The sequence below is a fragment of the Nicotiana tabacum genome, chromosome 13 (genome assembly GCF_000715075.1).
Source record: "Nicotiana tabacum cultivar K326 chromosome 13, ASM71507v2, whole genome shotgun sequence".
Taxonomy (NCBI): domain Eukaryota; kingdom Viridiplantae; phylum Streptophyta; class Magnoliopsida; order Solanales; family Solanaceae; genus Nicotiana; species Nicotiana tabacum.
In genome coordinates, this window is record NC_134092.1 from 48306265 (window position 1) to 48319385 (window position 13121).

Genomic DNA, 13121 nt, shown 5'->3' on the forward strand with positions numbered 1-13121 from the left:
GATTGTCATTTCTTTAATTCGAAAATAAAAAATTCAATTCAAAATAATATTTATATCCAATCCGAACTGCCCTACTACACATGCAATGACATTATTAGAAGGTAAAAACTGCTTTGAAGAGCTTTGGATGTTGAAAGTTTTAGGAGCTTCATTGACTTGCCCTTGTTATGATATAGTTTGACCAAATTGATACGAGAGCTATGAAATCCGCGTTAGAGTTATCTATTATCCCACAAATGCTTATCTTTCATTTGAAATGGTTTAGGTGGTTTGTGGATGTGAAATGGTTATCTTTCAACCTGAAGGGGTATTGTGTCTATTATCCCACAAATGCTTGCCTTTAAATTTATAAATGGATCTACTAACTATCTCTATATATATAAATGAAAAAAATAAATAAATAGCAAAAGCTACCCAACCTACTAGATTCTTTACATAAAAATAAGGGTAAGAAGCAATTTTATTCATCTCTGAATGTACACCTGATGAATTATTGGATCCATATTGATGCAATACGACTAGATGAAGAAAACTCGCGCCTAGTAAAATAAAGGAGAGTAAATGATGAAGACTAAAAAAATGAGTTAAGATGGCATTGTCCACGAAGAATCACCCGATAGGGGATATGCCTTTGAAGATCACTTACCCAACTCTGGAAGGACGCGAGTGGAAAATTATCACTGGATTTGATCCAAACAATACAAGGCGAAGTTACCTTATTGGTAAGTCTTGGCCTTGTCGATTTGGGGTTCTGTTGGAAGATACTGCTGAGGGTTATACACCAAGTACACACGTGAGACCGGCATGAAAAATCGGCCGGCACCACCCGACTAGAGAGACTGAAAATAATTGAGTACAAAACTTATCTTCGATATATACATATCAAGCGCACACCCTTCACCGAAAAATATACTATGTGTATAAGTTAAATACTATTTTATGTGGTTATATGTATATTATAATTTGAACACCCTTAATATAGTTGAGTGAGACAGTCTAGCGGTTCAGGGTGTTCAAAGTGATATGTTATTCACGGGTTCAAAGTTTTGCCCATTTTATTTGCCAAAACTAAACGGAGACCACCATGGTCTATTTGATTTTTTTTTCAATCTAAAAACTTTCCTAATAAAATAGCTCTTAAAACTTATATTTGTGCATCAACTAATCTAAAAAGTAATTTTTAACTAAAAGTTATTTCTTAAATAAATTTTATAATTTAAAAGTCAAGCTGTAACGATCCGACCGGTCGTTTTAGGCATTTACGCCTCTTTCAACTATTTGAAGTCTTGAATAGCTTCATATGATGTATTATGACGTGTATGAATCGTCGGTTTTCTTTTCAGGTGTTTCGGAACATGTTCGAAAGAATGAATTCTATGTTGGAAGTCTTAAGTTGAAAGGGTTGACCAAATTTGACTTTTTAGTATTCGACATCGTATCGGAGTTTTGATGATTCCGTTAGATCCGGATGGTGATTTTGCACTTGGGCGTATGCCCGAAATTTAATTTGGATATTTCTAGATTAAAATGATTTTCACCATATGGATTGGGGTAAGTGATTCTAACTCGTTTTTGGTTAAATTACACGAATTTATTATTATTTTTATCAACAAATTAGTGTTTTGGGTTGAAAATAGTAGAAAGTTTCATAGATCTTAATTGAGGATTTGAAGGCCGAGGTGTGGTCGGATTTGAGTAATTTTGGTATGGTTGGAGTCATGGTTGAATGGGGGTTCAGATTTTATAATTTTTGTCGGATTCTGCACCCCTCACAGTGAGCGCAGTTGATTTTATATTAAGGGATGTATCTTCCCTAGGCATGGAGTTGCCCAAATGATTTTATTATATTTGGGATGGAGTTCCTTGGGCTAGATTGGCCCTATACAGTACCGAGTGACTGAATGTCAGTTATTATGTATATATATGGGATGGATCTTCCTTGGGATGGATTGGCCATATACAGTACTGTGAGATTGAGTACTCTGAGAGTGTGAGTACATGAGTTCATCATTGTGCTGCATTGCATTAGACATGCATACTTGATATGTAGGCATAGAGAAGTATTTTTCCTCATGCCATATGATAATGAGATTTCTTATCTGTCGGTAAAGTTTTTGAGAAAAATCATAGGTTTCAGATTTACTCATATTTTCGGTGACTTTCGGCAAAGGATTTGAGTTTTACTATTATATTGAAAAGAAAATGTTTATTTTTCCGGTATTTTATACGAGCTGAGTATTTTATTATTGAGTTATTACTTGTGCTGCTTTAAGTTGTATTGTTATGAGATGTTATTAGTTATTGGAGTTGGATTCTGACCCTTGTCCGAGCTCGTCACTACTTTCAACTTAAGGTTAGGCTTGTTACTTATTGAGTACATGTAGTCAGTTGTACTCATAGTACACTTATGCACCTTGCGTGCAGATTTCTGATGCTGATGTAGCTGCGTACGACGAGAGCTGGATCTGAAGATGTACATGCGTTCTAGTCATTGCTGCTTCTTGTTCATGGTAGCTTTTGAATTTTTAATCTGTTCATGTATATTTCAGACAGATGACATATTTTTATTTCACACCAGCTTTGTAAATTCTAATCTTAGAAGCTCATGATTTGTACTACCAGTCCTTGAGGAGTGTATTAGAGTTAGTTGAATATATTTAAAAATCAGATTGTTGGTATTTGGCTTACCTAGCGGGTGAGGTTAGGTGCCATCACGGCTAGTTAGATTTTGGGTCGTGACAAGTTGGTATTATAGCCCTAGGTTCATAGGTTCTACAAGTCATGAGAAAGTGTCTAGTAGAGTCTTACAGATTAGTATGATGACGTCCATACTTATCTTCGAGAGGCTATAGGGCATTTTAGGATAAACTTCCCATCTTTCTTTCTTATCGTGCGACACTAATTCGACTTGAAGAGTACCTTTTTGAATTCATTCCACTCACTCGTATGCGTATGTGAACGCTCAGTATCAACTGTGCATCGACAGCTTGTGATTGTATGAACGAGGTACGAGATGTGTTTTTTGTGTTTTGGTGATGGGCCAGTCTGGAGGACTTGAGGCCAGGTTTAGACCGCAACTTAAGCTCGGTAGTTTCGGTTGTGAGAACTTATGCGTTTGGACTTATGCATCCGGTAGTGTCCCTATGAGTGGAATTTGTGGTTCAATGAGCATTGAAATGACTGAATGATTAGTATGATGCAACTGCGGGATGTGTTCAGATGGTTTGAATGTGACGAGAAGAGTTTCTCGAGGTGTCAAAAGGGCCATTGGGTGCTTGATTTCCGTCTTGATTTGATATATAGTCTCGAGTTATGAGTGTGTTGAAGGATCTTTCACGTTGTTAAATTGTGGGACAAATTAAATTCTCATGTCTTGTTAATGAGTTTAGACTCAGAAAGATTAAGTGATCACGTAGTGATTGTGGCTGCGAAAGGGTATATCAAGATGCCAATTTAAGGCTAAGCAGGTGGGTTATCTCCTGCGGAGTAATCTATGGAGGTGTGATCCTTATAATATTGAGTGGAAAGTTTCTTTTCTACCAGCGGGGTGTATGTGTTGAGATTTGAATTTGAATCTGGGTGAGAAAGTTAACTTGACTGTCAAGAGAATAAATGTGAGCTTAGCGGATGATTGAGGTATTTTATGGTTGGTGTTGCATGAGCTTGAAAACAATTTTCGTTGAACTGACTGCAGTATCATGGCAATAATACGATATGAGTATTGTGAGTTATCAGATGTTTTATTCTATGGCTTTGAGCCAAGTGGGGGAGTCTGCTATCTACGATTTGATTGTGCGGTTATGTATTGTATTGGTTTTGGTTCGAGGCATACTCTTGGGTTAGTTATGACTTGCAGAGGTTGATATCGAGGAAGACTAGAGTAATGAAATTCCTGAATACGGGTTATATCGCTCTTTATGAGTTTATGAAAATCATGGAATGAGCGAGTTGTTATTTGTGAAGGATGTAGTGTGCACGTAGTATGAATTGATTGGTGGTGTTAAGGTAGGGTTACTTCTTTGGGTGTTGTTGTGCTAATGGGGCATGTGTCTTTTGGCCAGTTTGGACGGTGCAATTTAGATTTGAGCAAGGTGGATGACTCTCGAGAAGGTTCTAATGGGTTCGAGATTTATATATAGCAATTGAGAATTTTTCTGGACTTATGTGTGGATAGAATATGAGATTTGCATTTGATGGTGCTGGGACTTGCGGTAATTCTGTATGATTATGTATTCTACATTCCAGTATAAGAAAGGTAAAAGAACAATTTTAAGTTCACATAAGGTATTTTCAGAATGGTGTCTCGGTTGTGGTATTTTTGAGGGGTAATTATGATGTGGTGAGGCTTTACAGATGTTTTGGTGGCAATATTCTTGGGTTTGGTGACCTACGTGGCTTGGTCGAGTTAGAGGAATTCAGTTCTGATAGCTTGGTTATGTGCAAATGGATTTCAAAGTGTTCTTGATGATTTCTATCACAGTTTGAGATGGATATGTCCTACCAGCGTGAGGAACATATTGTGTATTATGATTTCCTCCTGTATGGGAGCAAATGGAAGGTTTCTAACTAATCGAGTATGTATTTTTTCTTGTGACTCAGAGTGTTAATGAGGATCTCGTGTTTTCATAGGATGGACTAATATAGGCAGTGAGTGGAGTGAGATTGGGATTTGAGATTGAGAATAGACAATTTCAGATATTGGCACTAGTGGTACTACCTGAGAAGAGTGTACATTCAAAAGGGCACTCTGTGTTTTGACTTACGGATGTTTCGTTGGTATTGCGGTATTCGCCTGATTGATAGACTGTTGATATTCAAATTATTTCTATGTGGCACAGATGAATTATGAAAGTATTCCTCGTGGGATGATCGAGCATGAAAGATGTGTTAGTCATTCTAGTGATGGAGTTGGAATAAGTTACGGTGATTCATGTGTTCGATGAACTTGGAGACTGGGAGTTCTCAAAAGCATATTGTTTCAGGTTTGAGGCCTATTTGAGGTAAGTATTTTATTTAAACTTTTTCCTACGCTTTTGCACATCTTTTTGTGCAGATCTAGATACCTCATACCAGCCTAGGCATCAGTGAGTTGAGCTTGGATAAGAGACTTCAAGGTATACTTGCCGGCATCTGCAGGACTCAGAATCACCCTCTATCTAGTTCTATTTCATTTTCCCTTTTTATAGATACTGTTGTATAGGGATGTTCAGTATACTCTTGTAGAGCTTGTGACTTGGTATCATCAGATTTTGGGAGTTTTGTTCTGTTGAGTTGTGGAGTCCTTTTATAAAAGCTGTTGGTTAATCTGAAATTTTTATCATTATCTTAATTAAATTTTGCATGTATGTTATGCTTACCTAGTCTTAGAGACAATGTGCCATCATGACATCTTATAGAGGGAAATTGGGGTCGTGACATTCTCTTTGTAACGACCCGGCCAGTCGTTTTGAGTATTATAGCCTAGTTCCCCATTTATTGCTTATTCTGTGCTCATCTATTGATATGTGACTTGTCAGGGTGGTTGGTATGGTTCCGGGGATATTTCGGAATAAGTTGGGACACTTAGTCCCAAGGTTGGAAGCCTAAGTTGAAATAGTTGATAGAATGTTGAATTATGTGTAAATGACTCTGGAATGGAGTTTTGATGGTCTCGATAGCTACGGATGGTGATTTTGGACTTAGGTATGTGTCCGGATATTGATTTGAAGGTTTGAAGATGATTTCGGCTTGAATTGGTGAAAGTTGGAAAAGTTAAAGTTTGGAGAGTTGAGAAGTTTGACCGAGAGTTGACTTTGTGGTTACCAGGCTCAGATTTTGGTTCTGAAAGTTAGAATAGGTCCATTGTGTCATTTATGACTTGTGTGCAAAATTTGAGGTCAATCGGAGTGGATTTGGTATGTTTCGACATTAGTTTTGGAACTTAGAAATTTATTAGTTTCATTAGGCTTGAATTGGGGTGCGAGTTATGTTTTTTTATGTTGTTTGACGTGATTTGAAGCCTCGACTAAGATCGTATCATATTTTAAGACTTGTTGGTATGTTTGGTTAAAGTCCTGGGGGCCTCGGGTGGATTTCGGATGGTTAACGGATTGAAATTGTACTTAGAGGAATTGCTGAAGTGCTTCAGGTCTGGTACGATCGCACCTGCGAAGGATTTGGTCACAGACGAGGTTGGCATCGCATGTGCGGATCTGTGTTGGGCTGAAGGAATGCACAAGTGCGAGGTTTTCTCCGCATCTACAAGATCACAGATGCAGAGAGTGCTGAGCAGGTGCAAAAGTGGCGAGGGACAGGAGTCTCCACAGAAGTGGAGCCTAGGTCGCAGGTGCGACTCTGTAGAAGCGGAGCCTGGTCCGCATAAGCGAAGGTAGGGGGACTTCATGGGAACCGCAAAAGCAAAGTTTTGGCCGCACCTGCGGAGCCTCAGAAGCGGTTAAGTGAAACACAGGTGCGAGATGCCTCGCAGATTCATAAGGTCGAGGGATTAAGTTATTTTCTCATTTTTGGACCTTTCAAGCTCGATGTGAGAAGAACTACCCCGTTCATGATTTGAAGTTGGCATCCATAATTCATACAATGAAGATTTGGAGGCATTATCTCTACGACGTGTCTTGTGAGGTATTTACAGATCATCGGAGTCTCCAGCACTTGTTCAAGCAAAAGGATCTAAATTTGAGGCAGGGGAATGGTTGGAGCTACTAAAGGACTATGATATTACCATTTTGTATTATTCCGGGAAGGCCAATGTGGTGGCCGATGCCTTGAGTAGAAAGGCGGTGAGTATGGGTAGCCTTACATTTATTCCTGTTGGTGAGAGACCACTTACATCAGATGTTCAGGCCTTGGCCAATCAGTTCGTGAGGTTAGATGTTTCGAAACCTAGTCGGGTTCTTGCTTTTGTGGTTTCTCAGACTTCCTTATATGATCCCATCAGAGAGCGTCAATATGATGACACCCATTTTCTTGTCCTTAAGGACACAGTTCAACACGGTGATGCCAAGGAGGTTTCTACTGGGGATGATGGGGCGTTGCGTATGAAGGGATAGATTTGTGTTCCCAATGTAGATGGTTTACGTGAGTTGATTCTTAAGGATGCCCAAAATTCACGGTATTCCATTCATTCGGGTGCCGCAAAGATGTACCAGGACTTGAGGCAGCACTATTGGTGGAGAAGGATGAAGAAAGACATAGTGGAGTTTGTAGCTTGGTGCTTAAATTGTCAGCAGGTGAAGTACGAGTATTAGAGGCCGGGCAGTTTGCTTCAGAGGATTGAGATTCTTGAGTGGAAATGGGAGCGTATCATCGTGGAATTCATAGTAGGGCTCCCACGAACTTTGAAGAAGTTTGATGCTATTTGGCTGATTGTGGATCGGTTGACCAAGTCCGCATATTTCATTCCAGTTGAGACTAACTATTCTTTAGAGCGGTTGGCTGAGATCTATATCCGGGAGATTGTTCGCCTTCACGGTGTACCGGTGTCCATTATTTCAAATCAGGGCACGCAGTTCACATTGCAGTTTTGGAGAATAGTGCACCGAGATTTAGGCACACAAGTTGAGTTGAGTAAAGAACTCCACCCCCAGACGGACGGACTGTCCGAGCACACTATTCAGATATTGGAGGATATTCTACGTGCTTGTGTCATGGATTTCGGGGGTTCTTGGGATCAGTTTCTGTCGCTTGCAGAGTTTTCCTACAACAAAAACTACCAATCGAGTATTCAGATGACTCCGTATGAGGCCTTGTATTGGAGACGGTGTCGGTCTCTGGTTGGTTGGTTTAAGTCGGGTGAGGCTAAGCTATTGGATACTGACTTAGTTCAGGATGCTTTGGAAAAGGTTAAGTTGATTTAGGATCGGCTTTGCACGACGCAGTCTAGACAGAAGAGTTACGCCGATCAGAAGGTTCGTGATGTTGCTTACATGGTAGGAGAGAAGGTATTGCTCAAAGTTTCACCCATGATGGGTGTTATGAGGTTCGGGATGAAGGTCAAGTTGAGCCCTCGGTATATTAGCCCTTTTGAGGTGCTTGGGAGGATTGGAGAGATGGCTTACAAGCTTGCATTTCCACCTAGTCTATCGAGTGTCCATCCAGTGTTTCATGCTTCCATGCTCCGGAAGTATTTCGGCGATCCGTCTCATGCTTTGGACTTCAGCACGATTCAGTTAGATGGTGATTTGACTTATGATGTGCAGCCGGTGGCCATTTTGGATCGAAAGTTGAGGTCAAAGAATATAGTTTCAGTGAAGGTGTAGTAGAGAGATCATCCAGTCGAGGAGGCTACTTGGGAGACCGAGCGGGAGATGCGGAGAATATATCCACACCTATTTGAGACTCCAGGTATGATTCTAGACTCGTTCAAGGATGAACGTTTGTTTAAGATGGGGAGAATGTAACGACATGGCTAGTTGTTTTGAGTATTATAGCCCAGTTCCCCATTAATTGCTTATTCTGTGCTCATCTATTGATATGTGACTTGTTGGGGTGGTTATTTTGGTTCTGGGGATGTTTCGGAATGAATTGGGACACTTAATCCCAAGGTTGGAAGCCTAAGTTGAAAGAGTTGACCGGATATTGACTTAAGTGTAAATGACTCTGGAATGGAGTTTTGATGGTCCCGATAGCTCTGTATGGTGATTTTGGACTTTAGGAGACGGATAATGATTTGGAGGTTCGTAGATGATTTCGTCTTGAATTGGTGAGAGTTGAAAAAGTTGAAGTTTGGAGAGCTGAGAAGTTTGACCGAGAGTTGACTTTGTGGTTACCGAGTTTGAATTTTGGTTCCGGAAGTTGGAATAGTTCTGTTGTATCATTTATGACTTGTGTGCAAAATTTGAGGTCAATCAGAGTAGATTTGGTATGTTTCGGCATTAGTTTTGGAAGTTAAAAATTCATTAGTTCCATTAGGCTTGAATTGGGGTGCGAGTAGTGTTTTTGATGTTCTTTAACTTAATTTGAAGCCTCGGCTAAGTTCTTATCATGTTTTAGGACTTGTTGGTATGTTTGGTTGAGGTCTCGGGGCCCTCAGGTAGATTTCAGATGGTTAATAGATTGAAATTGGACTTAGAGGAATTGCTGAAGTGCTGTAGGTCTGGTGCGATCGCATCTACGAAGAATTTGATCGCAGGTGTATGACAACAGAAGCGAGGTTGGCATAGCAGCTGCGGATCTATGTTGGCCTGAGGGAATGCGCATGTGCGAGGTTTTGTCCGCATCTACGGGATCACAGATGTGGGGACTGCTGCGCAGGTGCGAAAGTTGTGAGGAGTAGGAGTCTCCATAGAAGTGGAGCCCAGGTCGCAGATGCGACTCCGCAGAAGCGAAGGCAGGGGGCCTTCATGGGAACCGCATAAGCAGAGTTTTGGATGCACATGTGGAGCCGCAGAAGCAGTTAAGTGAACCGCAAGTGCGAGATGCTTGACAGATTCATAAGTCGAGGGTTTGAGTTATTTTCTCAGCTTTGGACCTTGCAAGCTCGATGTGAGGTGATTTTTTAGAGGGGTTTCATGGGATTTCAAGAGGTAATACACTTTTGATCATTTGTATTCATTAATATTGAATATCCATTGAATTTCCCACCTAGATTATGTATTTTTAAGATGGAATTTGAGAAATTTTCGGACTTGGGATTGGAGAGTAAGATTTGGGGATTTGAGTGATGATTTGATATCGGAATTGAGTAATTTTGGTATGGTTGGGCTCGTTATTGAATGAGTGTTTGGATTTTGTTAATTTTGTCAAATACCGAGATGTGGGCCCAGGGTTGACTTTTTGACTTTTGTTAAAGAACTTAGCTTTATCATATGGAATTAATTCCTATGACTTGTGTTGATTGTATCGAGTTATTTTTGGCTAGATTCGAGTCGTTCAGTGGCCGATTCGCGAGGCAGGGGCTTGTTAGAGTAGAGATTTGTGCAGTTTGAGGTAAGTAACACTTCTAAACTTGGTACTGAGGACATGAATTCCTGAAATACGTGTTATGTTGTTGGTGTTGAGGTGACACACATTCAAGATGACGGGCGTGTGGGCGTGCACCATAGTAATTGTGACTCGGTTCACTCTGTGGATCTTTGTAGTCATCTAATCTTATTGTTTTTCATGTATACTTCATGTGTTAGAGAAATTGAGATGTGATTCATCTTAGAGATCATGTTTAGGCTATATGTTGGTACTGTTGGACCCACAATAGTCGTTATTATATTGGTGCGTTATTTGCTTAAATTGCAATTATGTACTCAGTCGCATTTATCATTTGCATATCATATCGCAGTCTTTGTCATCATATATTGTTACATCATGTATCATTGTTTTGGGCTGATTGGCATGAGTGTTGTAAGCCCGAGAGATTGGAGAGATTGATGACTGAGTGAGGCCAAAGGGCTGATTGTGAGTGATATTGATGGGATTGGGTTACATGTCGTAGCAAGTTTTATTGATTCATGATAGGATCGGGCTGCGCGTCACAACATGTATTATTGATTCATGATGGGATCAAGTTGTGCGTCGCAGCATATTTTATTAGCGCTTGGGCAGGATCCGCCCCTCCGGAGTCTGACATACCAGCAGTGAGCACAGGTATCATACAGTGTTGAGTGATTGAGTGTGATGAGTGAGAGTTTAGACAGTCAGATTGAGTACTCTGAGAGTGTGAGTACATGAGCTTATCATTGTGATGCACTACACGTGGCATGCACTTTTGACATGTAGATATAGAGATGTAAAATTCCTCATATCAGTCATTTTTGGTATATTTTGTTCGTGTTAAGCTTAAACTGTTAATTACTTGAAAGCACGTCTACATTTCCTAACTGTCCAAAAATTGATTATTGAATTTCTTTTTGAGTTATTACTATTATTATCTGGATTTGAACTGTACCTATATGAGCTCGTCACTGCTTTTAGCCCAAGGTTAGTCTTGTTACTTATTGAGTACATTGGGTCGGTTGTACTCATACTACACTATGCACTTCATGTGCAGATCCAGATACTTTTGGGCACGGTGGTTGCTAAGTTTGGAGCTTCAGTTGCTTGGAGACTTTTGAGGTAGCTGCCTTGACGTCTGCAGATCTTGACTCTCCTTCTTTTCAGTTTATTTGCACTGTTCTATCCTTCTAGATAGTTGTTTTTAAGAGTTAGACTGTATTGTCATTTAGATGCTCATGTACTCAGTGACACCTGGATTCTGGGAGATTTTGTATTGAGTTGCGGTATTTTCTTATCAGATATTTATGAGATTCTTACTATTTTTCTCGCCCCGATCCTGGGCCTGGATGTAACACGACACTCGGTGTCTGACTACATGTGACCGAGCGAACCAACTGGTTGGCTGAATCAACATGTGATATCATAACTATTGAATGCGGAACATAAACTAACATATGATGATATACTGAAAGTCTGAATGATATAAATCAAAGTGTGGAAACACTAATACAAGTCTGAAACATATTTGTAGTCAGCATTGCTTAACATGAAAAGCTTATGACTATGTCTAACTGTTACTCTAGTCTATGGAGCCTTTAATGAAATACTGAAAATACTAACTATCTGTAAATACTAGAAGACTGTAAAGTAATGATAATGACCCGAAATAACTAGGGATCACCAAATAGCTAGTAGGAGAATCCTATCACTCTAAATTGTCAACCTGAAAATCATTACATGCATCGTGAGATGTAAGCCCCGGGTGAAATGGACGTCAGTACATTTGAATTGCACTGGTATGTAATACAACTGGAAGAAAGAACTATAAATGCTGAAATGAAAACTGAGCTGATAATTGAGAACTGATAATTGACAACAGAAATGATAACAGCTGAAACTGAACTGAACTGATAACTGAAAGGAAAATTGATAACTGAACTGAACAAAGAAAGTAAGGATATGAATACTCCCTCTTCTGAATGATGACCACCTCTTTAATCTATATAAATAAACTTCGGCCTCAAGCCCAATATATATTTGCACAAACTGCGGCTTCGGGCCCAAGTATACGTATACATAACTGCAACCTCAGGCCCAATAATGCATAAAGCATAAACTGCGGCCTCAGGCCCAAAGATGCATAAAACATAATTGCAGCCTCAGGCCTAAATACAAGTGTTCAACATTCAGGGATTTAGAATCAGGAGCTGAAAATCATACTGAAATACTGAACCATACTAAGTTACATGATACTGGAATGCTGAATTTAACTAAACTGAGACATGTATTCATGAACTGATTATGAGAACTGATGCTTCAACTGTTTATGACATGCTAAGTAATCTAGACTGAGAGTCATAAGCATAAAACAAAGTCTATATTGATTATGCACTGAGCTCACAATGTTCGGAATGAAAGTCATGAACGAATTACGAATCTAGAGAATAGAAGTTCTGCAACTATTCAAGAAACTGAGCTTAACTATATTTCAAAGGCAATTAGTAATGTTATAAAAGAAACGTAGTGTAGGGAGAATCAATAACCTTCCCAAACATAGAGAGTTAGCCTCACATACCTTGACTATGGCCTTTTCAAGCGTATCACAATGTTCGTCGCCTCTTTCAATGATAATCTATGGCAATATATATCAAGAGGAACCAATATTAGCACTAATGCTCATGTTTTGGTAGCATAGGTATTTTATTAAACACCCTTTGGGTGTAAAGCCTCATAGTCCTCATTAATGGTGTTTTCTTCACCCAATTCTCATTCTAGGTGATTCTACAATCCCAAATAGATGTAACTAACACCATTTCTCATCACACAAATGATTATAAAAATCTTAAGTCAAAAACCCAAAACTCTAGCATAGTTCATTTGATTCCCTTTATCAAACACATATACTATTTTCCCAAAAACTCATCAATTCATAGTTATAAATGATTAGGGAGTAGAAGCATTACCTTTTTGAAGATTAATCCTCTTGAATTTGAGTTCTAGGGTTCTTTTCTCAACAATGGTATCTCGATCGAATATCTAATGATTTGAAGGATTTACCCATGTTAAGAAGGTGTTGTAGAATTTAAATTAATTAGAACTTACCTTGGATGATGTGGGACCTTGGGAAGATAGATTCTTGAGATCTTCCCTTTCTAGAGTAAGTTTTCATGTTTTGGGGTGTGGGGGACAAGTTAGGG